The sequence below is a fragment of the Vidua macroura genome, chromosome 12 (genome assembly GCF_024509145.1).
Source record: "Vidua macroura isolate BioBank_ID:100142 chromosome 12, ASM2450914v1, whole genome shotgun sequence".
Classification (NCBI taxonomy): domain Eukaryota; kingdom Metazoa; phylum Chordata; class Aves; order Passeriformes; family Viduidae; genus Vidua; species Vidua macroura.
The window spans coordinates 14,056,678-14,082,301 of NC_071582.1; the positions used below are offsets into that span (position 1 = coordinate 14,056,678).

The 25,624-nt window shown below is 41.5% G+C and overlaps 1 protein-coding gene across 4 annotated transcripts in view; it reads left to right on the top strand.

Moving 5' to 3' along the window:
- The first annotated feature begins 1,559 nt into the window (after positions 1–1,559).
- Positions 1,560–25,624, top strand: part of CTXND1 (cortexin domain containing 1) — a 34,838-nt gene continuing 10,773 nt past the window's right edge. Inside the window, exons 1-2 of one of the 4 annotated variants that reach the window (XR_008439093.1) lie at positions 1,560–1,809; positions 12,842–13,377. The gene's annotated coding sequence lies outside the window, so the exon portion shown is untranslated. Of the gene's footprint in view, positions 1,810–9,881; positions 10,105–12,116; positions 12,308–12,841; positions 13,378–25,624 lie in introns of those variants that run through there. The other 3 variants (XR_008439094.1, XR_008439095.1, XM_053988855.1) reach the window with 3 other exon arrangements.

Genomic DNA, 25,624 nt, shown 5'->3' on the forward strand with positions numbered 1-25,624 from the left:
AATTTGTTACCTTGAGGTGCTAAACACAGTTGTGAGAACAAGAGTGAGAAAAAAAAAGTCAATGTTACTACTAAAGCATTGTCTTCTCATTTCATAGGAATCCACTGGCACTGACACTGATATGTGCTGGTTTCCCCTCTCCTCCTAGGTGTTATTTTTGTGAAAGTGCAAAGCAGCACCTTCCCAGCAACATCTGTCAGCCAGGAAGACTGAGTATTTTTGGCATTTTCACAGGCAGAAATTATAGCACAGAAAACAATAGGTACAGGACCAATGATGCTGACAGATATCATAGAAACCTGCATTTATATAGGAATTCCAGAAGAAACTGAAGGCCAGCTAATAAAACACTTTTCAAAGGGGAAATGGGCTCTTTCTAGATGCCTGTCCTTGACTGCCCTTTTTCTAAAGAATCCAATTAATAATCCTGAAAAATTTATTAGCCACACTGTTTTGGTTGCTGGGATTTCCCTGTGCTATCTGAAAGGATAATCAGCCCCTGGGGATGCTCAAAGCCTTTGCTAAGGGGGTCAAAACCTTTCCTTACCAACCAAAAGCTGCTGCTCTTCTCCTGATATCTTAATGCCCACATCAGTGAAAGAGAAAATCTCCCCTGCCCAAGAGCCCTGGGGGATGAGTGAATCAACACCTTACACAGCACCTGGTCTCAGAAAATGTTTATTAATGATTGCTGTGTTATCTATTGGGGGTGCCTATGTAGAAATATATCCCCATTTTTGCCCGCAGGACTGCAATGTATTTGTTTTCACGGATTTGCCACACATGGTTAGGCACAATTAGCATTTGCAGGAGGCCTGGGTAACAGGTAAGCACGGCCCCAAAATGGGGCTTTTCTCCTGAGAGCCCCTTTGAAGGTCAGGGTTGGAGCAGGCAGTGGTTCAGCTTCACAAATCCGCTCCCTCCAGCTGGTTATGGGGAGAGCAAGTGCAATTCCCCCACGGCTTCCCAAAGGCACTGAGTCAAACATTTCAGTACAGTACAGGAAAAATTAGGGTCCCTAACGAGAAATTAGTGGCACTGTGGCTCCTGGTCATTCTGCCTTTTTATTATTACTGCTCATTAATTCTGCCCCATCTGCATGCAGGAGCCCCCATAAGTGACAGACACTCTGCAGACAGAGGACAAGGGTGACAGTACCTCCTTCAAGACTAGAGCAATGCTTGGAGCCTGTTAAATCCGAGATGTTAATCCATGAAGTTTTAGGCTACTAGTTTTTACTGTATCCAGCAGGGCTGGTACAGTGCATTTCAGAGCTAGGAAACCCCTCCCCTTCACTCGTACTTCTGAAAAGCAGAAAATTTAGTTCAATTGACAGAGTGCGTTCCTCAACATTTAAAAATGCAATGGCTTGAATTTCTATTGTTAACTTGAGCTCTTTCTGAAACATATAAATTAGTGTTTGGCTGAGAATTCCACTGTAAGTTGCAGAATACAACAACTTGCACGATACAGAACTGTAAAGCAAGATGAAGCATCCCCAGCCCCTTTGCCTTTAAAATGCCATGGAAGCACAGAGGCTCTCGGCAGAACACCTTATCTGCTCTCCAAAGCTGTGACTCTTCATCCTTTCCTTATGAAGACCCAGGGGATTGCTTACTTAGCATACACCAGAGGCAATGGATAGGGTGAGCAGGCACTGCAGCCAGAAACCCCCAGCACCGAGCACGGGCAATTCCCTCCACATGCAGAGACTTTGGAGCTGAATTGTGCTGAACAGATCCCCTCGGCTGAGCGAGCCATGTGTGCCCGGGAAGAGCAGCCCCTGTCGCTCCGCTGAAAAGCAATGCAGTAAGTGCTGGGATATTGCAGCAGGCACCGCTCCCCCGGGCTCACCCGGAGCTGAAGCTTTGCAGCTTCTGCTGGGAGAGACACAGCCTCCAGCCCGGGAGCAGTGTCAGGGCTGCATGATTTTTGTTGTTGTTTCTCAAGGAAGTGGAGGGATGGAGTGGGTTTGCAGTGCCAGGGACTGTGGGCTTTGCTTTGTGTGGCTGTGTGGGTGTTGCAGGGCAGCGCTGGCTGCATGTCCTGTGCTGAACTAGGGCTGCTGGCTTTGGGGGGCTTTCTGTGGTCATGTTGGACAGGGTTTGAACAGAGATGTGCTTAATAACTTAATGTCAGCAGGCATTTGTGTTCTCCTTCATCATGCAGCATGTTTCCTGTGCTTGGGTGCAAACTATTTTCTGTTCTAGTACTAGGTGCTCTGATGCTGGATTTACAGGGGCTGTGCCTTTAGATAATGATGAATTGTAGATTGAAACTATGTGAATGAGTGCCCTGATGGTGGGTAATACTTTTATTTCACTTCAGCAGATATGGCTAATTTCTAGTTTGTGGTAAATTCTTCACTGTGGTCTGGAATTCTGGATCCTTTTTTGGTAGATAAATGTTTGTAAACAGTACTTTATCATAGCAGAGCTGTGGCTTTCTTCAGATTCTGATGTTCTGTTTCTGTACTCTGCAGTAGCAGCTTTCTGTTTGCACTGAGTAGGAGAGGGAAAGCATGAGTTAAAGTTTGCTTTATATGATGAAGGTTTTTTACATAGTTTGAAATTGTTTGCAAAATTAGCATTTGGGCAGTAATTGCAGGCCTTTGGAAAGATCTGTGCAGCATTTAAAGCAAATTTAACCATATAGTTTTTATTCTGTTACTTAGAAACTAATACCAAGCTTCATTCCTCTTCCTTGGTACAGCTTCCTCAGTGACTTACGAGCCCTGGCTTTAGGATAACTGCCTGCCTTCAGCCTCACTGCCATTTTGGGCTTCAGGCATGTTTAACTCTTTAAGGCAATATTTGTGAAATTTTTTTAAGAGAGCAGGACATGCAACCGCCAAAAGTTAGGGATTCTGTTTTTGCTGCTCAGTCAAATGTCAATAATAAATAGCCATTGGTCTCTTGTAAAGGGGCACTAATGAAACCATTAGTTGGTTTTCACACTCAATATTTGTAAGTTGGGGTTTATTTAGTTCTTGTAAAGTATTCATATAATGAAGAGAGAAATATTCCTCTGACACATATGTCATTTTAGTTTTGAGCAAAATTTGTATCATCACTAATTTGAAGGGATAATTCTCAAAAATTAGGCAAATAAAGTTCAGCTTCTTCTAAAAGAGTTTTTGCAGAGATGCTGCTGAAGATGTAATGTTTAGTCCCAGGTGTAGCTGATGAGACCAAAAAATACCCTGGAAGTTATGGCACCTTTTCACTCCCATGCAACATGGGTGTCTTGGAGTTTTTTCCTTGAGATTAATGCTCAGGTGCTGAATTAATGCTCAGTGCCTCTGGCACTGCAGTCAAGAGAATTTTCTCCTTTTTATCTAAGAGAAGCCTTGTGACATATGCTGTTATTGAGTTGCAATTGCTAAGATAATGCAAAGTTAATAAGTGATAATTATTCTTTATTAGCTGTACAACTTTGAAGATGGACAAATCTACAAGGAGAGTGGATCATGTCTGAATCTGATCTGCTCCCCTCCTCCCTTTCTCTCCAACCCCTACTTCTCCCCTTCTGTGTATGAGCCTTTGATAGGTGCTATAGTTGCTCTCATTTAAGGACCTGAACCTAAGATCAGTGCAGTTTTTCCAGTCACAGGTTCACAATCTGTGTGTGCCTCATCTGCTCCTGTTTTCTCCATCTAGGTTTCCAGCAAAGCCTGTAGCAAACTTGGAAAATATGAGAATTTATTATAAGAGATCTCTGACTGAGCATTATAAAGCTGGTGTTGGTACATCTGTTATGAGGAAAGAGCAGGGATTTTACCTGTAACTAAAATGTGCTCAGAACACACAGTTTTGATGACATTATCATCAGATATTTTCAGGTAAACTAACTCCAGTAATTTAACAAGCTACTGTTTTCAAATTATTTCCTCTGAGGTACAAAACAGGGGAGGGAAAGAAATGCAAAGAAGGAGTTGGATGTTGGAAAGTCGCTGGATTCGTAATGAGAATCACAAGACAAAAATGAAGATTATGTCTGATTTTATGCTTTCATGCAATTCTGAGTCTTTAATCAAAATGTGTTTCCTGAACTGGAACCTCAGAATTATTTGCCAAATATTATTGTTCATGTCAAATGTAAAATGGAGAACATTAGTTATAAAATCTAATTTCTCAGCCTAGAATAAGCATCTTAGTAAAGATTATGTTTTCACCTCATCTTGTCTGTAAGTAACCCTGGCAAGAGCCTTGCCTCAGAAGTCAAGTTCACTTTATTGCATTGCAACCTGAGAGAGAAACACGCAAAGGGAAGTTTACTAATTTTGTCCTACATTGCCAGTAATGAGCTGCAAGTCAATTTAATTAATGAAGAGTAGCTGCTCAACATTTGTAGTCACCTGAACTACTTTAATTTGCATCACTGTATTTCTACCAGTTTTTGACGTGTAGAGGCACGGACAGATTTCCCTGACAGTAAGAAATACACCTGTCATTTAAGTAACAGACACAAAACTTCCAGTACAAAACTGGATAAAAGAATATACAGTGGGTGGATAAACATGCTGCATAATTTCAAAGCCCACTGGAAGTGTGTGTCATTGTTGCACCAGGAAGCAATGGCGCAGACGATGTCACTTTAAAAGACACGACATTCAGCACGTTCTCAAAGAGATAAGTTTAGCTGTGTTTGTACAAGAGCAGGGAATTTTTGTACCATGCTTAGTAGAACTGTCATGTTTATAAAGAAATACATCTTACAGCTAGTGACATCCAAAATGTGCCACATACATAGTCAATACTTTCTTTCTGACTACAAAAGAAGGGACATTTTCTTCCTTTCTTGTTTTTCAAGGGTAGGCTTTCTGATGGCGTCAACTACTTAGATATGCTGCATAGTAATTATTTTATTCATATGTATGAAAGAAAATCTCTTAGAATCTTCATTATACTTATCTGCTATGAGCATCAAGATTTAATTTAACTGGGATTTTCAGATATATGCTTAGACAGTCCATTTTCAACAACAAAATGAATATGCTATTATTTTCTACTATCACTTCTTTCCAAGGGCAATTACTTAATACTCTGTAATAGCTACAGTTTAGGATACTTCATTTGCCACAGTGACTCTCCTCACTTTCCACACCCATGCAAACCCCAGAACCTACTGTGAGTAAAGCAGCAGTGCAGTAGCATTCAAGGAGGATTAAAGGACTAAGATTGAGTACTTCCTAAAGCCTGCAGCCTGAGCTGTCATTTAAAACAGGAGCAAAAGTGATGTACCTGCCTTTCCCAAGTGCTAGTCAAAAGGTGTAGATATGCACACAAAAGCCATGCAGAATTAGAGAGATCACACGCTATGTTTGGCAAAGTGTCTTCAAAGTGCACCTGGTAAGGCAGGGTGACCTTCAGAAAGTGCAGAAGAGCTGGCCCACAATTCTGTCACCTTCTGCATCTATTCCTTAAAGCTTTAGGCAAGAATTCTGGCATCTGGATTTTGGAGGATAATTCAGGACATTGAACTTTAAAAGGAGGCTGTGGAAGTCTGTATTCTAACAAACTTAGTCATGAGCAACAAACTGCAAATCAGCATCTGATTTTCACTGAAACATCTGGAAAAAACTCCAAATGCCATGTGCTCAGCTTTAAATCTCCACGAGTTCATGGAACCTTTAATGATCTTTTCTTTCCTCTTGGACACAAATACAAAGGAAACAGTGTGAACTAAACAAGGGTTTGCTTGAATGATGGCTGCAGAGACACACACCTCTCCTCAGCATTATTTTAGCATTTGAGTTTCAAATCTATTTCATCCAGCCCTGGGGAGACTGAGCCTCTGGGGATCCTATTCATGATACTCAGAATTCATAGTTGTCAGCCAGAGAGATTCCTAGACAGGAGGAGCATTGTATCCCCCAGTGTCAGTCAGGACTTTGTTCAGAGGGAAAGATGAGGAAATGAGACAGAAGGTTGCTGAAAACACAGATGCTCACATTTCTTCTGCTAGAAACAGGGAATGATTTATTTCTTTTTATCATAAATCACAGGTTTTCCTTCAAGGCCTTGTTTTAGACTTTCAGTCAGTGCTGATAGCTGTAAAGAATCACATGTCCAAGCAAATCTAAACTACCTGGTGGAAAAGCCTTCCATTTCTCTCCCTGCCCCATCTGATTGATTTCATGATTACTGGAGAATTTGCTGCTTCACACATTTAGTTTGTCTTATAAACCAGTCCAAGGCCGCTGATGTCACCCATCCAATTTTGTTTCCATATTCAAATTTAAGCTCCCATTCTCTCTGTCAGCATCACCAATATATTTGTGACTTCTTACCGAATAACCATATCACACCATATGCTGCAGAATTGTTTTGGATTTTCACCAATTTAGTTTAGAATTCAGCCCTCAGTCTGAGCATAATTCATCTGGGAGGAGATCAATTCTAGAATCACAGAGTGCTTTGGGTTGGAAGGGGCCTTAAAAGCTCATCCCATTCCAACTCCCTGCCATGGGCAAGGAATCTTCACTAGACCAGGATGCTCAGAGCTCCGTTCAGTCTCTCCTAGAACACTTCCAGATTTTTTAAAAGCCTGGTGAGAGCCATGAGCCAAAAGGCACATCAGATATTATGAGAAATAGTGGGAATGAGAAGAAGAGGAAACCTCAGCTACCAACACAGAGGGTGCCAATTTTTGTCAGTAAGATCTTGTCAGGAAAGTGTCTCCCATTATTAGAAGTCCAAATAATGATAAGTCATAATTGCTCAAAGTCAAGAAACTTAAACCAAACCAAAAGACTAAACTCTGAAAAAATAAACATTGCATTCATTTTGTCTTCCATTTTGGGGTATTCTTAAGGATTTATGCTTCAAAGCTTTCATCTTCAAGCACATGAGAGCATTTTAAAATAAAGAATTTTATATCCTTGCACAGTAACTTCAGCAGAGCTTCAAAAGCATCACCACATAGGAAAATCACACAAGGTTAAAATTGAGGTAATCCCTATATTGAGAATCACAACTTTACAAAACGTTACTTGCTTCTAGTCTGTTTTTATTTTTCACAACATTACATGGCCATCTTTGTGTCTTACAGCTAGTGGAAATGTTTCCCAGAAAGAGAAATTGAGAGATTTTCTACCATCTGCATCAGCAAACCCCCAGAAAATGGTGTTTTCTGGATTATACTCTGCCTCTGAGTTCACTGTATCAGCACTGCAGTTTTGCAAGTTGCAAGCAAAAGGCAGCCAGAAAGGAAATACCCAAGTAAAAGCTGATCCAATTCTTGTTCAGCTGCAAAAGTATTCAGAAATATCTCTCCTTACTCTTTTCATGTGCTATATTTGGTCAGCACACTGAAGTTGACTTGCATTATATTCTCTCCCATTCAGACCCTGTCACACCATTTCAGCACTGACAGTTCTCATCTCCATGCTCACTATGGGTATTCTCTGGGAAGAAGCAGATTCTGCTGTTTGGAAACACCTGCTTTCTCTTCATATCATTTTCCTTCTGCCACATCTTAGTAATGAGCTCTTTTAAGAATTGCCTGGAGAATGGGAACAGGTTGGTAATAGCAAGGAAAAAAAACCAAAACAAACTCAGAATTGCATCTGTGAGGGAGTTTTTTCCCAGCTGCCTTCTGCTTTGGGTCTTGTTCCCATATCCATGGAAGGCAGTGAGGAGACTCCCACTGAATCAGAACCTAAAAGACTTCTATGGGAGGTATATTGGGAGTATTTTTGGTGATGTTTATGATGCAGAAAAAAAGAAGTGCAGGAGCTCATGACCTTGCAAACCTTTGGCCATGGTGAGCAGCCCCTCCTGGGCAAACACCCAGCTCCCCTCAGGGCCTTTATTTGCCTAAGTCCCACACACATTAAACATTCATAGCTGGGCTGTTATAGACAATGAAGTTTTGTTCCTTCCTCTTGTTTTCTAATATTGCCTTGATTTAAATTGTGTGCAGAGCAAAGGAAATAATATTTTAGAAGAGGAATGAAAGCATAATAGAGGCACAAATAAAATTTGGTTACAGACAGAATTAAAGCAGATGGAGTAATTTTTCTTATGAAGAAATACTGCACCTGAGGAGGGTGTTTTGTATAATACTCCGTAGCTTGGGATTTGATTTTAAAAGCCTTTTGGACACTCTTAGATCTCAAAATGTAGAGAAAACCAGCAAGAGAATGTTTCTCTTTTTTACATTTAAAGTACTTCCTTCATATAATCCTTGTAAAACCAAGATTTTGGTGAGAAATAATAAGTGCATACAAATGAAGCAGATTCTCTGAAAGAAGCAAAACCAAATAAATCAAGATCTGGAAAGAAAATGCAAGCAGAATATATTCCACAGTAGTTTCCTTCAGCAATATTTAGTGCTAGGCATTTTCTGTCTCTACTGTAAGAGCGAAAGCAGCAGGTCCCAGCTGGACACACCTGTCTCTCTTGACGAAGCAGCTGAGCATTTCAGCAAGCAGCCAAGGAAGGGGTATGTTCATGTGCTGCTTCATTTCAAGCTGCTGGACAGACTTGTACAGCAACCTGTCAGGGTTGCTGACATCAGTGTTTGTCTCCAAAACTACCCTGTGACACTGGGATTGACTTAAAAGGACGCTCTCGAGCTGTTAGGAAGCACAGTCTGCACAGAACCATCACTGTCTGTAGGAGGAAGAGGTTGAGTAGGGGTAAAATACAGAGAGGGCAGTTAATTTATATTTGTGTACAAGTACACACACACACAGATGCAAACCTTAGGGCTCACTTTGGGGTTTCCACCAGCTGCTCACTAAAAAGGGCTGCTAAGAAGGACTTGGAGCCCACAAGCAACACAAGGTTTTTGTAGCATTTTTCTATGTTATGAATACAAAATACTAAGTTGCTCATGAAACAAAAGCTCAGAGCTTTCCTATACTCTTTTTTGTTTTTAAGACTGTGAGTTTCCTTCCCTGAGCCTGTAGACCTGAAGGAATAGCACCTTTCAAGTACTGCTCCCTACCTCTGCCTGTGGGCAGGGATTAAATAAGCAGAGATGGAGCTGAATGTGCTGCCTGTTTCTACAGAACAGCTTTCTGGTTCCCCTGCACCTGGGATCTTGCTTTAAGAGTCATGTTATGCTTTCATGTGATATTTAATCAGTCACCATCCATAAGAAGACACCTCAGCTGGGCTTTTTTCCCCTTGTGGTTAGCATTCAAGTGTCTTTCTACTGATTGTGGAACAAACTCTTCTGTGATGCTTGCCTGGCTTTCAAATGTCTGGACATGCTGCATGTGTGGTAGGTGAAACTTCTCAGCCTGCACATTGCAAATACAAGGGATCAGTCTCGCCCTTTGCCCTGCAGTTACCATTGCTGTCATAGCAACTTGGCCCCACATATTCAAAGTTAAATGTGTTTGTAAGCCTGCTGCCCTCAAAACCATTTCTGTGTGCTCCAGTGACTTCACTGGGCAGTTTGGCAGCAGAGTGCCACACTGAATTCTTCTCAGTTAAAATTCACAGGAGTTATAGTTTAACACTGAAAGGGGCAGACTGGTTGTGTAAGGGAGTCACAGGAGCAACCAACCTAGGCTGAGGTTTTTTATGAACTCTGATTTAGTGATTTAAATTTATTTGGTTTTCTGAGATGGTCTAGAGCTCATAGACAGTGTATTACTCTGCCTTGGCTGACAAGAGGTAACTTCTAAAGATGAATGACCTTAGTTTCTTGCTGTCTTGGAAACACAATAATAACCCTACCCCACTGGAAGTAATACTTTTCATTGAAGTTCCCTACCCCATCTGCAGTTATGGCCATGTTATGTGCTCTGCCACAGTAATAACAGAAACACATCAACATGGACCTTGCTGGAAATAGCTCGAGCATAGCTTTGAAAGCCATTTTTTCAGGTGAATTAAATAAAGAGTAAAACTTTTCATCTCCAGGAAAGTATGAGCCTTTCTAGTGCACTTCAAAGCTTGGCCAGCTGGAAGCAGGAGCTGTAGCAAACTGCTGTGGAGCCTGTTTGGAAGCTGACTCCAGCACAGGAATTGAAATAAAAGAATTTGGCACCTAAAGGGAGGTTTTGTGGAGTCAACGCTTTCTAAGCAGAGGACAGAGAGAGATTTGGCAAGGTTGGTGCATACATTATTGACATTTTAATGTCACAAAGGGGTAATCCCAGGTCTAACTCTGAGCCAGCTGAACTTGTCATGGTCTTGAAGCCCACCCTTCTCAGGTGTAGGGCTGAAGTGATGCTGAAGTGACAGCCTTGGTGGGCAGGGGAGTGCTAGACACTGTCAGAAAACACAAAAATGCAGAATAAACACCCCACCCTTTTTGTACTAACCTGTGATTTTCTGCATTCCCTACTACCCACCCACCAAAGATAAAGCTTTTATGTTGATAGTTGTCAGAGAATGAGCATGAGAATGTTGAGAAAATAAATAATTTATGCCTGCTTTTGGTTGTTCAAACCAAAACACTTTTTTAAAGGAATCTTTCCGAAATGGAAATCAATGATGGTTGGCATCATTCTCAGAACATTGCCTTGGGACACTGAAGTGCACAAATGCTTTCCTGATATTTTGGACACAGTGCAGAAGAATTTTCCAAGTGATTTTCCATCTCCCAGGAAAAAAAAATATTGTATTTTCCTATTTGCATTTGGACAACTATTTGTATCTTAAAGCAAGTATCTGCAAAATGTTCATGCCTGCAGCACTTTTAAAATTAATAGCAGAGAAGGAAATAACACTGGCAGTCTAGCAGATTTTTTTCTGTTGGATTTGGTAAGAATGGGATACTCTGTGTAAAGAAAGTCTTGCTTCCTTATTTGCTTAGGGATCAGAACCGTTGTCTTTAGCTTTCTTTTCTCCTGACAATTTGTTCCTGTAATCTCCTTATGTTCCTACATTAAAACCTTTGGCTGAATTGAGAGGTAGCTTAACTGAAAATTTAAGCTACACATTAGTAAACATAACAGCAGGCAATGGAACAAGTCACCCCACAAAAAGAGAAGAACAGTGAACAAGAGGAATCTGTGCTGCCTCACCTACTTTTTATTCATTCTTTAAAGAAAAAAAAAAGTTTCCTGCAACATCTTTCTTCCTACATTTGCAAGCTACATCTGCTCACACAAAGTTCATGATATGCAGAATAGTTTGCACCATGGTTAGGTCTGTTCTAAGGAGATAATAATGGATTTTAATGAGTGGCAAGCACAGGAACTGTGTGTCAGGAGGAACCGAGAGTCTGAGCACATCCAGGGGAGCGAAGCGGCAAGATTTGAGGTGGGGACCTTGTCTGGGGGCACAAAGAGCTCCTCAAAATGGCTCAACATCAGCTGAAAGCATCTTCTCCAATGCAAGGTGTGTGGTGTTACAAAACCCTACCCCAAAAATCACACAGCAGGTGATTCCAGGTCACCCTTCCCAGGGACGGGGGGAGAAGAGGCAGAGGAGCTCTGGGAACCTCTCAAAGAGCATTGCCATCACTGTTTCTCTGGAAAGGATCATGCTCCATACCCAGCACAGCAGATACAGTACCTCTAATCTGTTTTCTGCAAGAAAACCAGGACTGCCTCACCCAGAGCTAGAGCAGCACCACCAAGGTGCTCTTCAGGGAGGAAGGGGCTTGTGGAAGGAAAAATTCTAAAGCACCAAGCTAGTATCAAAGTATCAAAGAAACCTCCTTGGCTAGGACATTTTCCTTGCTTTTCCCCCTCTTCACCACATGATCCAACAAAGTGTCTCACCCCTTGACTGTCTGGGAAATGTGATAAGTTTGATCAGGAAAAGAAAAATTTCTCCCCCAGCTCTATTAAATTCTGTGGGTGTCCTGAGAGAAGATGATCTTTGGACAGCAGCAGAATATATGATTGCAAGCAGACAGTAATTTTATTACACAACTGCCCAATAGCACTTCTCTGAAATATTTTGAAGTTCTATGGCATAGAGAAAGTCAGCATTTTTTAAAGCAGTTTAAACCATAAAACAGAGTAGTAACCAGCAGGGAAAAATAAGAATAGCTGTTCCTTCAGAATTTTTGAGTGATTAGACTAATTTTCAACCTTTCTTGTACATGATCTATTATTTAATCTTCCACCTTACTTCATAGCAGCAAACAACAGTCTATTTTAAACCTCTGTTTTTCCTCCATTATTAAAGCATTAGTCTCTAAAAGAATGGATTTTTGCAAAATGTTAAGAGGGAGAAGAAAGCAGGAGCAGCTCCAAAAAAGGTTCAGATGGCTGTGCCAGTCCTGCTGCTGTGCCATGTCATTGCTGCTGTCAAGACTATTCCTCACCTTGAAAGCCAAATCAAAGAGAATTTTAAAATAAGGAATAAAATTAGAAGATCAAACATGTGAGGTAAGGAAAGTGGGATCTGGTCCAGTACTTACTATATTCTTTCCCGTATTTGTATTATCATGAATAAAAATCAGTAAATGCTCTAACTGCAAATTATGTCAGAGTAAAAAGGAAAGGAACAATCAAATTTCTACAATATTTTACTTTTATCACATAACATGGGCTAACTACTGCATTTTTTTCCCCACTTGATCTCTTTGTAAGGTTATCTTAAAGAGTTTCCTCCCTCTTTATATGAAAGGATGAATTCTATTTCTAAACAGATTTGCTCAGCAAAATTTTCTGATTTCTGTTCTCATTGTATTGGCACTTTCATTTTTTTTTTTTTTCCCCACACAGTTCTTGCTAATATAACCTTGCATTAACATGTTGCTTATTGGGCCCACAAACAAATTAACATCCAGGGTGTTAAATAACTACTGAAGGTCTTGTAAAAATACATTTAGCAGGCAAGAATGTTTTTGAATGAATAATAATCACATCAAAATAGCGAAGATGATTCTATAAACATCTTTCTTTTTGGTATTTTTTTAGATCTCCGTAACTTTCTGAGAAGCTATGCTTAAAACACTGGTGTGAATGCAGAGCAGAAAATCTGAAGTCATTTACTTTCAATCCTTCTCAAAAATACTCTGCATTTGCTTGTACAGCAGAACAGCTCTGGGGATGCTGAAAGGGTGCTGTGAAAATCACTGCCCCATGAAGTCCTTGCTGGCTACTGTTTAGAAAAGGAATTTGTGAAGGAATAAAAGCACTTTTTCACCAGGTTACAAAAAAGGAGAAGGAAGAAATAGTTTCCAGTTGCTGGAACTAAAAAAGACGAGGAAGTGCAAGTGCATGCAAAGAGGGAAAACCACAAAGGAATGATGTGTAAAAGGCATTCAAGAAAATACTTCTACCCCAGCCACAGGAAAGATTTGTGTATAATCAACTTCTGTTTGCTGCAGAGCAGTTGCCAATGTATTTTCATGTAAGCTGATGTTGTTTTCCCTGCTTGAGTGGCATAGCAATAATAAATACATTTATTATTCATTAAATGCCTTCAAAATATTTAAATATGCCTCAGCATTTCCAAGATGTTCAAATCACAGCAGTAAAACACCCTGCTCATATAATTTACTGCCTTAACCACTGAATATTACAGTTTGTAGTTTAAAGTTTCTGAGTGCACATTGTCAGACTGAGTGGAGAATTACTTTAGGTATCTGGAGTCAAATACCTAAAAAGAAGCTTTCCTCTTAAAAACCACACCCCACCCACCCACCCCCCCAAAAGAAAGCTGCCATTATACACAGTTCAATTCTCCCATATTTTAAAACAGGTTTCATAAAATTCACCAAGTTCAGAGGTTGTCAAATGAGGACAAGGATGTTTTCAAGGTAAAGGCAGACCAATAGATAGGTGCTGTAGTTGTGCTTGCATTGTTTTGTGTGATTTGGCTTGATTGTTTCTTTTCTATTCACAAAAACACCGCAACAACCCAAAAAAAAACCCACCCAAAAAAAAAAACAAAAACAAGCCCTGCCCCCCAAACAAACAAACAAAACCAAAAAACCAGTCAACCAAAAAAAAAAAAAAAAAAAAAAAAAAAAAAAAAACCACAAAAAAAACAAACAGAAAAAAACAAACAAACAAACAAAAAAAAAACAAACAGGAAAGGAATGAGGAATCAAGATTGAGTCTTATGGTTTTCTTTACTTGCTGTTTGGAAGTAAGACTTCACTGGCCACAGGGTCCCAGCCTCGATCTGCATGATGGAGAGCTCTGCATAGCATTTCCTGAGTGCCACTGCATGCCACAGCAGATGGAAGGTGATTTATGGTCTTTGTTGTTTATGGGGATAAAGGAGGAGAGAATTATGCCTAGATCAGTGTGTCCCAAATAATTCCTTAAGGTTATCAAGTTTGCACAGCTCTGTCTTATGTTAAGTTTATGCCAGAAAAAGAAGAATAAATCAAAATAAGAGGAAGTGAACCACTGAAGCAGAATGCACAGGGAATGTACCAAAGCACATAGTGCTTATTTATCTCCAGCTGAACCACATCAACCAGGGAGAAGTTTTATTCCCAGTCACTGCTCAGAGCTTCCAGTGAAACACTCCCAGATTATATTATTGTCACCAAGTCCAGCATTTGGTGAACTTTATCTACAATTAGAGTCTGGCAACTTGTAGGCCATAAGCAAATAAATCTGAAAGCTAAATAGTTTTTCTTCTTAAAAGATTAGCACTTGAAACATCTAACTGCAGTTACCAGTGTTGTGTCCTGTGAGACACAAAGAGGGAAATCCTTCAGAGACCTAAGAGCAGCCTGTGGTACAAAGAGCAATACCATGAGGTGCCCAGCCCTTTCAGCAGCCTGGAGATGCCTGCTGCCATTCTTGGAAAGGGTTCAGAGACACTGCAGACATGACCCTAGCATGACTGGAACTGGCAGAAGCCTCTCTACCAAGATGCAAAAGAAGGCTAAAAGTGACTATGTGTTGGTGTTATTTCCTGCATGTCTCCCAGGTAAGAATGTGGAACTCCAGGTGTGGAGGAGATGCTTCCCAGAGGTCTGGGAAACCGATTCTGACAGTGACAGAACTGCCTCTCATGAACTTCAGCACATCCCAGGGGCCAAGGCTGTTTTTGTCATTTGCTAACATCACTGCACTTTGAAACTTAAAATGGAGCTTGCTACAACCCTGGCCAATGACTCGTCACAGGGAGTTCTCTTTTTGCTACAAGAACTCTTGCTTTCATATTAATGAAGTCATTGACAAATTTGCTGTTCTTTAGGGCAAATGCTGCTGCAGGGGTTATATGAGGCTGTGGTCTCAGTCAATGTGGTATAGGATTTACCATTCAGTTCCAAAATGAAAAAGTGCAATTAAATGCTCTTGAAAATGTCCTGTGCTAGGAAGAAAAGCCTTCCAAAATAGATTTCTATCTACTTGGTCCATGGTTCTTTAATGTTTCTGTAAGCAGTAATGGTTTTGTCCTGCAAGACAAATACCCATTGATTTGAATTTCTAATGACATGATTTGAGTTTCTAGGTCAGGCTTCCTATATATTTGTTTAATTAATTTTTCTGACCTTCCTTTAATACGTGGGATGACAAACTTCCATTTTAGCAGCTGTATGGATGTTAATCTGAAGCACCCATGATGTCAAAGGCTTTGTATTCATTTACTAACCAAGTTATTTTGAGTCTTTTTTAAAGTAATATGCACAGTCAGCACAGATTTATGGTTTGGGTTTTTTTCAGTTCAATCTCATATCACTTATCACATGGATTAAAATTAATTCATACACATTAACCTACAGGAAAGAGATGGTTACTGTTTCTTGAGATATGAGGAAAACATCTGAATTCCAGGGAGGATTCCAGATAAATGCATTAATTTTTAAAGTTGAAAAGTTCCTGCCTACTTTAATTAGAAATGCTTCAATTTATAAATAAATATAAATAAAGGTGGAGACTGGGAGAAGTGCTATGTCCAGTACAAAGCAATGTACAGGCAATTCCAGGTGCCATCCAGCAAACCAAACACATACCTTAAATCTGACACTATTAGTTGGACTTAGGTTAAATGTCAAAGGCAGGGGAATAAATTGGTTCTTGAATCCTTCCTTGAAACCCCTGTTCTCATTCAAATCTTAGCTCAGTTGGGTCGAGCAGGGTGCTGATGATACCAAGGCTGTGGTCCCATTTTTACTCAAGAGCTAGACTCAATAATCCTCGTGGGTCCCCTCCAGCTCAGAACATTCTGTGAATCCATGAAGTGTTAAGCAAGTCTACAAGAAATTAGGAACCTAAATGCAATTACATATCTTGTCCTCACTGCTTTATTCTCAGGTCTGCCCTCAGTACCTCTTTAAAGCCAGGCATGTGCTTAAATCCTTGCATGAAAACTGCATTCAGATAAGTGATCTGAAATTAAAGTATCAGCCCAGCTCTCGTACGTTTGCAAATCAAATTTATTTTGACAACAGGTTAACATAAGACACAGATGAGACACAGAGCCTAGAGCAAGATGAGTTGTGTGATCTAAGGCTCTGCAATTAAAGACAAGGCCCAGGGATGCTGCCTTTCAAATGTGAGCATTCAGGTTCTGCCAGGACTCTGCTGTCTGCACACCTGCCAGTGAACTGCAGCAGTTGCCATGCTACTTCATGGAAAACATTTATTAAGTCAGTGATTTATTTATTTAGTCTATTTAAAGAAGGTGGAATACAACACTGGGCTGGCCATAATGATTATGCTGTTGTTATTTCTTTTTTAATTAGTATTGAGCAACCTGTACTGCAGCCAACTTCAAGACACTTCAGAATTGTACTCCTCATTCTCTGGCTGGAGAATAAAAGCCTTGGTAGGATAAATAATGTTTTCATTCTAGGACCCTAAACTACTTTTCCTAGTATCTTCCTTGCACAGAGAAGAGACTCTTGATTTTCTTACCTCATCTTTCAGGGAAAATACCTTTTCCTCCCCATCTCTGAGATACGAAATATAAAACTCAGAAACAGATGCAGTCCCAGGTCTGAAGTTCCAACAGAGGAGGAAACCAGTTCCTGTCTCACCATGGTTCTTTAATTCAATGCAATATTTACCAGGATAGAGACAGGCATGGTCCCCCTCACCCTGCTGGCCTGGGATAAATGATTTTTTCTGCCTGTCCATCCCAAACCCTGTGTTCCCTGCCCTCCCTGCAGTTTGCCAATGTGGCTGATCCTGTGCTTGCTCCCAGGCCTGCTCTGGGTTATTAAGGGGGAATTTTATTAACACATTCAAACTGAGACACCACAGAGTTTTATATCAGAGATTTGCCATTGGGGTAGAGGGAAAGAAATAAAGAAAAGAACAGCTGGGCACAATGCCCCCAGCTCAGCATGGCTGACCACCAATCTCTGCTTATTTCTAGAAGCTGAACATTATATTAACCACTGGGAAAGACTCAGCTTGCATGGGAGACAGCAGGGTTTTGGTGCTGACACATTGCAGTTGCCCCTCTATTGAGGTCAGTGGGACAGAGGCAGGTGACTGTCAGTGCCAAGTGATGCTCTCTGAACTATGGAAAACCCTCTGACCCAGAGAAGAGACACAAAGCCAACTACAAACTCCTCCTGGTGCAATGGTGTAATACCATGTTGTGTTAGATCCACAGCAGAACAGCCTTCAGAAGCTATTTTGATCAATTAAGAACAGTTGGACCCTTTAGCACATAGTTACCATCATCTACTTATTATGCACTTAAAATGCAATTATAGACAGGAAAATAATGTTCGTTTTCTATTGGCCTCGTTTTCCTTGAGTGAATTAAGTCTGCTTCTCATCTGCATTCACAGTCCCAGCTGCTTCCTGACTGAAACAGATCCTGTAGGCTTTTTATATCCAGTAGCAATGCAGCAATGCCATATGTAAGGCCAGGGTGTGTGGGGGAGCTAGGATGTCTCCTGGCTCCTGAATTATTAGGCTGCTCCAAGTTCCAGTGAGGAATCAGTCCCTGTGTGGTGATTCATGAGGTAGCAAAGAACCTAGATCCAGTTCCCAGGCTATGTTTTTAGGGTTAGAAAAGCAGTGTTGCTTCTCAAGCTTAAAAAAATACCTAACAGAAGGGAAGATAGTTTTTGGAGTGCCTGCCTGTAACAGAGCAGGTCTCTGAGGCTATTAATTATCCAAGACTGGTGGTAAAGTAGAAAAGGTGAATGTATAGCAAAGGAGTTTTCCTAAACATATATAAATAGCAGTCCATTACACTTTCACTGGAAGAAGGAAAATTTGCAGACAGGGCAAAGCTCAAGAACTCCCCAGCCCACAAATGCTTGTGTTCCCTGAATGTCATTGATGCAAGTCACTTGCTGCCATAATTAGCTTTGTCAGAAGACCTGAAATAGAAGGGGGTGGAGAGGAGTCCCTGCAGTATGAACTGACAGGGCTGTGTACCAGGGTGGTGGGTGGAGAGGATACCCCCAATTTCTAAAATCTGCTTTCCTTCCTAACCACAGCATCTACAGGGTCACTTGATGGACAGATATGCATAGGCTGGCCATGTTTCATCAGTAGATTGCTCCACAGTTTCAAGGTTATATTTATCAGAAACCTGCCAAATGCTTTAATTGGTGTCCACTGCAGTAGGTCATCAAGAAAGAAAAAAAAAAAATTAAAAAAATAAAAAAAAAAAAAAAAAAATCAAACCCACCCCAGGGCAGCATTCAGGAAACTACTTCATAGGAGAAGTTTTAAGGTGTGACAAGACAGCCTATCCGACTTCTGGAAGACTTACTTTAACCTATACATTCAGTAGATGCCAAAGGAATAGTTTGGACACTGTTCTTTGTGGTCAGGTGCAGGTTTTTATGCTGCTACTATAATATTTAAACACTTCCTATTAAATATTGCATATCAATAGAACTGGCTATATCAAACAGCAGATAATTGCTGGCACTTATTTTTCAAAGTCAAAACTCTGCTTGAACTTCCCTTTGAGAAAATTAGGGTTTTATTAGCTGGCAGACAGGGGAAGTGATTCCAAGGGCAATTTGGCTTGGGAATGCAGTGTTCCCATCAGAGCATCCTTTCTGGCAGGAAGGCTTTCCTGAGAGAGAAAGTTCAGCAGGGTTTCCTGAAACTGTTTAGCTCTCAGACCTGATTTTGTGGAGGCCTTGGAAGAAGCTGAGATGGTACCTTCAGACATATGAACCCAGCAATGCACAAACCCCACTGTCTCTCTCACTGCAGTCAGGAGTGAGTCAGTGCACAGAATAAAAACGGTTGAGGAGGAGGAAGTCTAAAGTTTGTGTTTGTCACACCACTGCACAAAGTGGGAAATGCCAAGTGTAGGCTGCCAGCCTATACATCCCACTGACTCCAAGGAGGTGTCTTGGAAGCACCAAGTTTACTCACTGAGTATCACACTGTCCTCAGCCCTGACCCAGCAGATGTAAACAGTGCTGCCCTTGATTTTCCTGCTCCTGAGGGACATTTACCACGACCATGATGGCATTTGTGTTTTGCTTAGCCCCAAAGCACTGGGTTAAAGTGAAGCAGTCAGAAGTTTCTAGCTGCCCACAGTCTGCCTGGTTGAAGTCAATGCAGTTTTTATGAGGCATTTTATTATTAAAAAAATTTCCCTAGAAATCAACCCTCCCACTGCCTGTCCAACATTTACAAAACTAATTTAGTTCAAGGGTGCTCACAGTCATGTAAATAGAAGCCAGACATTTTTCTCTGCTAGGGGAAAGTCATTCAAAGAGAGGCACCCAGCCATGTGCAGGCCATATTTTAGCATGCCCATAAAGAGCTATATTCTTGCTGAGTGCTGTATATCTCAGAGCTTTTGAATGGTTTGCAGTTGCAGTGTTCCCTCAGCCCAGGAAGGGTGCCTGAGGCAGCCCCATTATTTACTCTGTGTCTCCCCAGGGCTGCTGACCTTGGTAGCAGAACATGCATCAGGCTGTGTGAGCAGGCTCCCCAGCCTCCTTCCCAACTCCATCTACTCCAGCCACCTGCCTGCACAGACTTCCCTACTTGAGGCTTGGCATATTTACAGGAGCTGAATGTTGTAGCACTCAGAGCTGAGGGTGCAGCTGGGGCAGTCGTGTACATGGACAGAGATGCTGGAGGAAATCTCCATTTGCAAAGTTCACTTTGCAGAGCCCAGACTTACAGGCTGAGGGCAGTGTTACAGGTTTCTGCTGTTAAAAGAGTTTCCTTGTATCTTATTTAACGTCTTCTCAGTTAAAAATTAGTTTCAGTAATTCAGAAAAATAGAAGCAATAAGATTTTATTTCCCTTCCTTTGGAAGTGTTGACTCCTAACCTCAGCTAGAATTGAGGTCTGTGCCTTGCTGTTACAGGTGGCTTGAACAATCCTGCTCTAGACAACTTGAAACAAAACCTGTTCCCTTGCCTTGTCCTGCCATAGACAATCCCTGTGACTGTGTTAGCTGCCCCTGCACAAACCCTGAGCATCTCACACACCTCTGCATGCCAGGCTGTTCCTACACAGAGGCTTCCACCCAAAAGAGAATGTAGATTTTAGTATAGGGGGAGCCATTTTTCCCCCGCCACAGCATCCAGATAATTCTTTGTGTTAATCTACAGTGACATGGCACAAGATCTGAGTCTTTTTTTCTGTGAATCCGAAACAATGCAGAACTGAGCAAAACCAGTTGTTCTCGTTTGCCTTCTAAGAGAAGACTTATGCTGAACCACGATGGAGTTATACATCTCCTTCTGCCACTTCACTCTCCCCTTCTCAATGAAACCCCTGCCGTAAGAAGTCTGACTGTTGCTGGCACATGAACAGGAGCAGCTTCTGAGCACAGCACTGATGGAACAGCACCAGCAGAATTGCAGCTGAGCAACTGAGAAGCAAGGGCTGCTTTTGAGCTCAGTGTCCTGCCCTTCCAGATGCTCCAGGCTCAGCTGCAGCACATTGAACCTGTGGGAGATCTGGAGTCATTCCCTAACATCAGGCTCAGCACTAGGATCATCTAGAAGACCTTGCAGGGAAAACAGTCCAAGGGGAAACAAAGAATACTTAGTTAAAAAAAAAAAAAAAAAAAAAATCAGTTCCAGATCTGCATTTGCCCATACATAAAAATTTGCCTTAGAAAAGTCTAGTTCTGTACTGAGTCATGACTGCAGTCCTGTTAGTTCCTGTCCTAACATAAATCTTCACACAGAAGTACACCAAATGAGGTAGGAAAATGTAGTTAATCCTAATGGTGTCATCATGTCGTGCTCCCTGCACAGTTTTAAAGATCATTGGCTGGATGCTCTGTACGTGTCTGGTGAGATGGTGCTCAAAGGTAATTGTCTCCTCTTCAGCACACACAGATGTGGGGATGGAATTCCTGTATGTTAGATGTATACTTGCTTCTGGCCCAAAGTCACCTGTACTGCAAAGCAACTCTCCATTGCCTGCATTTTTAATTAATTAAACTTCCAAGAGCACGGGCATAAAACGAGCCTGTGACAATGAAGAAATAGCAGCCATGGACAGGCAGAGACCCACTGGGACACATCTCACCTTATTATTCATAGGACTGAGCTGTTTGAGTTTAGTTTCTTTTCATGCATGAAGAGCTTTTGAGGAATCTCATTATTGCACTGAATATAAATATATTCAGTAAATATGAAGAGACAGAAGTTAAACTAGAAGCAAAGATCAGTGCCTGGTTTTAAAAGTATTACAGCTGTATTACTTACAGATAGAAATAGAGATTGAAGCTGAAATTGGATCAGATCTTAAATATCTTCTCTTCTCTTCAAGGGACTTTCCAGAGACAGCCCAAAAGCATTGGCAATCCCAGAAATAACATAAGAAACCTGTTGCTGGGCAGCCCAGTGGTCGGAGGGGAGATGTCACATTTGGCAGCCCATCCTCCAACACCCACAACTGCTGTTTTAGGAAGTCCTAAGGAAGAGCCTTGATTAGTGGTTTCAGGGTCTATTTTTGGACCAGTTGTCTGTAATTCATCCAGTTCAAAAAGCCTGCTGGTACTGCCTCCAGTCCTCTGTGTAGCAAGTTTTGGGAAGTCACTACCTGCTGAATGAAGAAGCCCTTTTTTCAATAACAAGCTGGTTTTCTGCCAGTTCATTGAATGCTCCCAAGTTTACCTGTTTTGTAAACTGGTTATTTTTTTTTAATTGGGAGGAAACAATTTTCCCACACACCTGATCTGTGATTTTTTATAACAAACATGATTCCTCAGCCACCTCTTCCCCATCTTCTTCAGACACTTTTAAAGGAACTGATCATCCCTTTGATAATTTTAGTTATCCTAAAGAGAACTCCCTTGGGGCAGGTAACTATTCCTCAGCCCACTTCTCTGCTTTCAAACCACAGTGATCCCAGTCCATTAAAAACAAAATTAAAAATGACAACAAGGGGTTAAAGAGCAATTTTCTGGGGCACTTTCAGAAGTCAGTGTGCTCCCTGCAAGGGAGAAAAGACCTTCCAAATTGCTGAGTCAGGTCAGGCAAGTCCTCATGCCTCCCTGTACATTAGGTTCACTTAAAAATGTTCCTTGTGGCTAATGGTGCATTAATAAGGTATTGGCTGTCTGGAACTGTTGGGTGCTGTGCCAAAACCAGTCCTTTTTAAATTGAACGTGTACAAAGGTTCTGGCAGTCTGATTCCCAGTGACCCACTGACAAGCTACTGAAGATGTGGAGATGGAATGTAATTGCCCACAATCTTTTTAATCAAGGACTACACTTCCAGCAATCTGCTGCAGTGACAGAGAAAACAACATCAGGCTGTAACACACGTCTGGAATCAAAGCTCTTTTCTGTACAGTCTTAATTAAAGAGAGTTTCTGACTACAAGTTTTATAGAAAAGTCAATGAGCTTCCAGCTGAGGAAAAGACCTTTTCTGATGTGATGAAAAGGCTGCACGTATACTTAGAGAGTGTACATGAGTACATGATCAGAAAAAAACCCATGTAGAAACACAGATAGCACTCAGGCCATGGTTATACTTAGGAATATCTTCAATACAGATTGGGATGAGAGGGAAGGAGGGAATGAAAAAACATCAGTCACCCCCAAAACAAAGTTTTGGCCAAAGCCATCACTAGCATGGACCAGAACTCCTGCAGGGAAGTCGAATTAGAGCCTGGCCTGGAGCAGCCCCCCAGGGCATGGGTACCTGAGGATTCACCTAACGGTGGCCCAGGGAACATGCCCCAGAAATGAGAACACAACCAGGGTGATAATCATGGGGTGGCTTTTCACTGCTTGGGCTGTCCTCAATGTCAGGCTGTGCTGGTGATCACTAAATTGGTGTTCTGCCCACCTCCTGCCACCAAAGCCCAGTCAGAAAAGACCCATTGTTCCACCATTCTGAGAGATCATTTTTGACTGTTCTCTGTCTTTGATTAAACAAACTGCATTTTATACCCATCCATCTGGCACTTCTAATAAATACATTCTGCTATTAAGAGATACTCAAAGTTTACAAGTTTAATTTGTCATCCCTCTGTAAAACCACATTGTAACACAACAATCTGTCTGTCACAGAGGCCAGGTTTAGCAGAATTTCATAGAACCACAGAATGGTTAGGGTTGGAAGGGACCTTTATAGACCATCAAGCTCCAAGCCCGCTGCAATGAGTTGGGAAATCTGTAAGTAGATCAAGTTGCTCAGAGCCCTGTTCAACCTTATCTTGAATATTTCCAGAGATGGGGCATCCACTACCCTGCAGTGTTTTGCCACCCTCCTTGTAAAAATGTTCTTCCTGTTTTAGTTTAAAACCATTGCCCCTTATCCAAACACAACAGCCCCTGCTAAAAAGTTTGTCCCCATTTGCGCAGGCAGCCCTTTACCAGCCAGCCTTGATGCCAAAACCCAGCCTTGGACACATTTGATTTACTGCAATAGAAATTTCCCACATGTCCTGGGAAGGACAAGAGACAGAGACCATGAACAGCTGGGGCTCAGAGTCAGGATCCTGACTGCTCCTCACTCATCTCAGCAATGGGCCATTTATCCTTTCGCCCAGCCTCGCTTGGTGACATGCCAAATTTGGAGGCTGCTATATTTGTTACCTACCTACAGGGCTATAGACTAGAGCTCAATTATCCTTAAATTCTTATCAGGATCCTTCACTCCAGCCAGGGCTGTCATGGAAAATGTAATGCATGTCCTGACTCAAGGTTTTGGTTCATTTGTAATAAAAATCATCTGGCCTCTCTCTGAAGGAAGATGCAATCCATCCCTGTTGGGAGACAGTGGAAAATACAGTTTATGTGGGTGCCAACTGGATCCTCGTCAGAAAGAATCTTTTGTGCAGTGTTCATGTGCAGAGCTGTGCAGAAAGGGGTGGGGGTCTGAAAACAGGAAGATTTCCTGTGCTGTTGAGCTGTTTGGCTGCTCACCCTGGTTCCAGATGGTGCTGGAGGCACTCAGTGCCTCTGAAAACAGGCCAACTTTCATTCTCCCAGTTCTTATAGTAGCAGGAGAAAAACTGTCCTCTTGAGAAAAGAAAACAGGGAAAAACTAGTAATGATATTTTTGCTCCTCCTGTTGGCAAATTATAGCTGGAATTAGGTAACATGCTGCAACAATTCTGGTTTTCCAGCTGGAGAGAGAGAAGCTGCTGTGAGTGTTCCACATAGCACAAGGCTGTGCTCCCTGGAACAGCCCTAACCCAAACTCATTTGGATCACCTGGGGCCCCTAACTTTTCATTTCAGATCTTCAATTATTCTTTCCTCCTATTCCTCACACCTGCAAGGAGAGATAAATCTGTGTAAGTAGGGCTGGTTTTGCCATTGTTTTCTAAGGGTTTCTCATCCTTACCCAACAACATCTCTGGGCTCTGGGGCTGCTCCTCCTGTGGGTCCATTTCTGCCCAGGGACCTGGCAACAGAGGCTGACAGGGTTACACCTCATGTCCTGCTTTGCAGTCAGGCCCATATTTCTACTACATCTCAGGCTTATTAATTCCATCTTTAAGACTCCTTTGCAAGATTTTTTTTTTTTTCTTCACTTTAAGGTAGGATGTGGTGCAGCTGGCATCACAGCCCTGGTTACATCACCACGAGAAACCAGAGCAATAGCCCAGGAGGTTTTGTGCATGAGCACAAGCTGCAAACATCCATCCTCAGCATCCCCTGCAGATGGGGGGATTGGTTCAGAAAAGGAGCAGACAGGAGCAGTGCTTTTGATGGAAGCCCAGTGTAAATCCTGTGTCAGTTTGTCTTGTTTTGAGCCAAAACACACTCTGGACTTTGAGCTTTATTTTTGCTTATGTTTAATTGATCAAATCCCTCTCCCCACAAATTTCTGAGGTATCTGAGAAAGGCCTGCATTAAAAAAGTGTATTAATTAGTTATCAATATGGATTAAAGAGTACCTGCAGCTATTACAATGGCAAAGCCACCTGTAACTATTTTGGATGTTTTGCTACTTATTTGTTAAAACTTTCTTGACTAGGAGTTACCTTCATTAGCAAGAATTTAACTTTTGATTTAAAATAAGTGATTCAGAGAAGAAGCAGGACTAAATGATTCCTCTCTGCCTATATTTGTGGCAGTTCTACAGGCATAACCCAGCTATTTTTGCTGTGAATTCATCCACAATACTTTTCCTCAATTGGAAAAATATTGATACAGCCTCAATCTGATCTATATGTAGTTTTTCCAAGATGAAAGGGCAAAAGATGTGTCTCTGACAGGTATCCTACAAGTTAGTGAATACTGGGCATCACCACCACAAGGTAATACTTATGTAAAAAGGAGTTGCTGTCCTACCTTGAAGTGAGCCTTTTGTTTTTGTTAAAAAAAAAAAAAAAATTCAGAGCAGTACAGAAAAATATGGGTC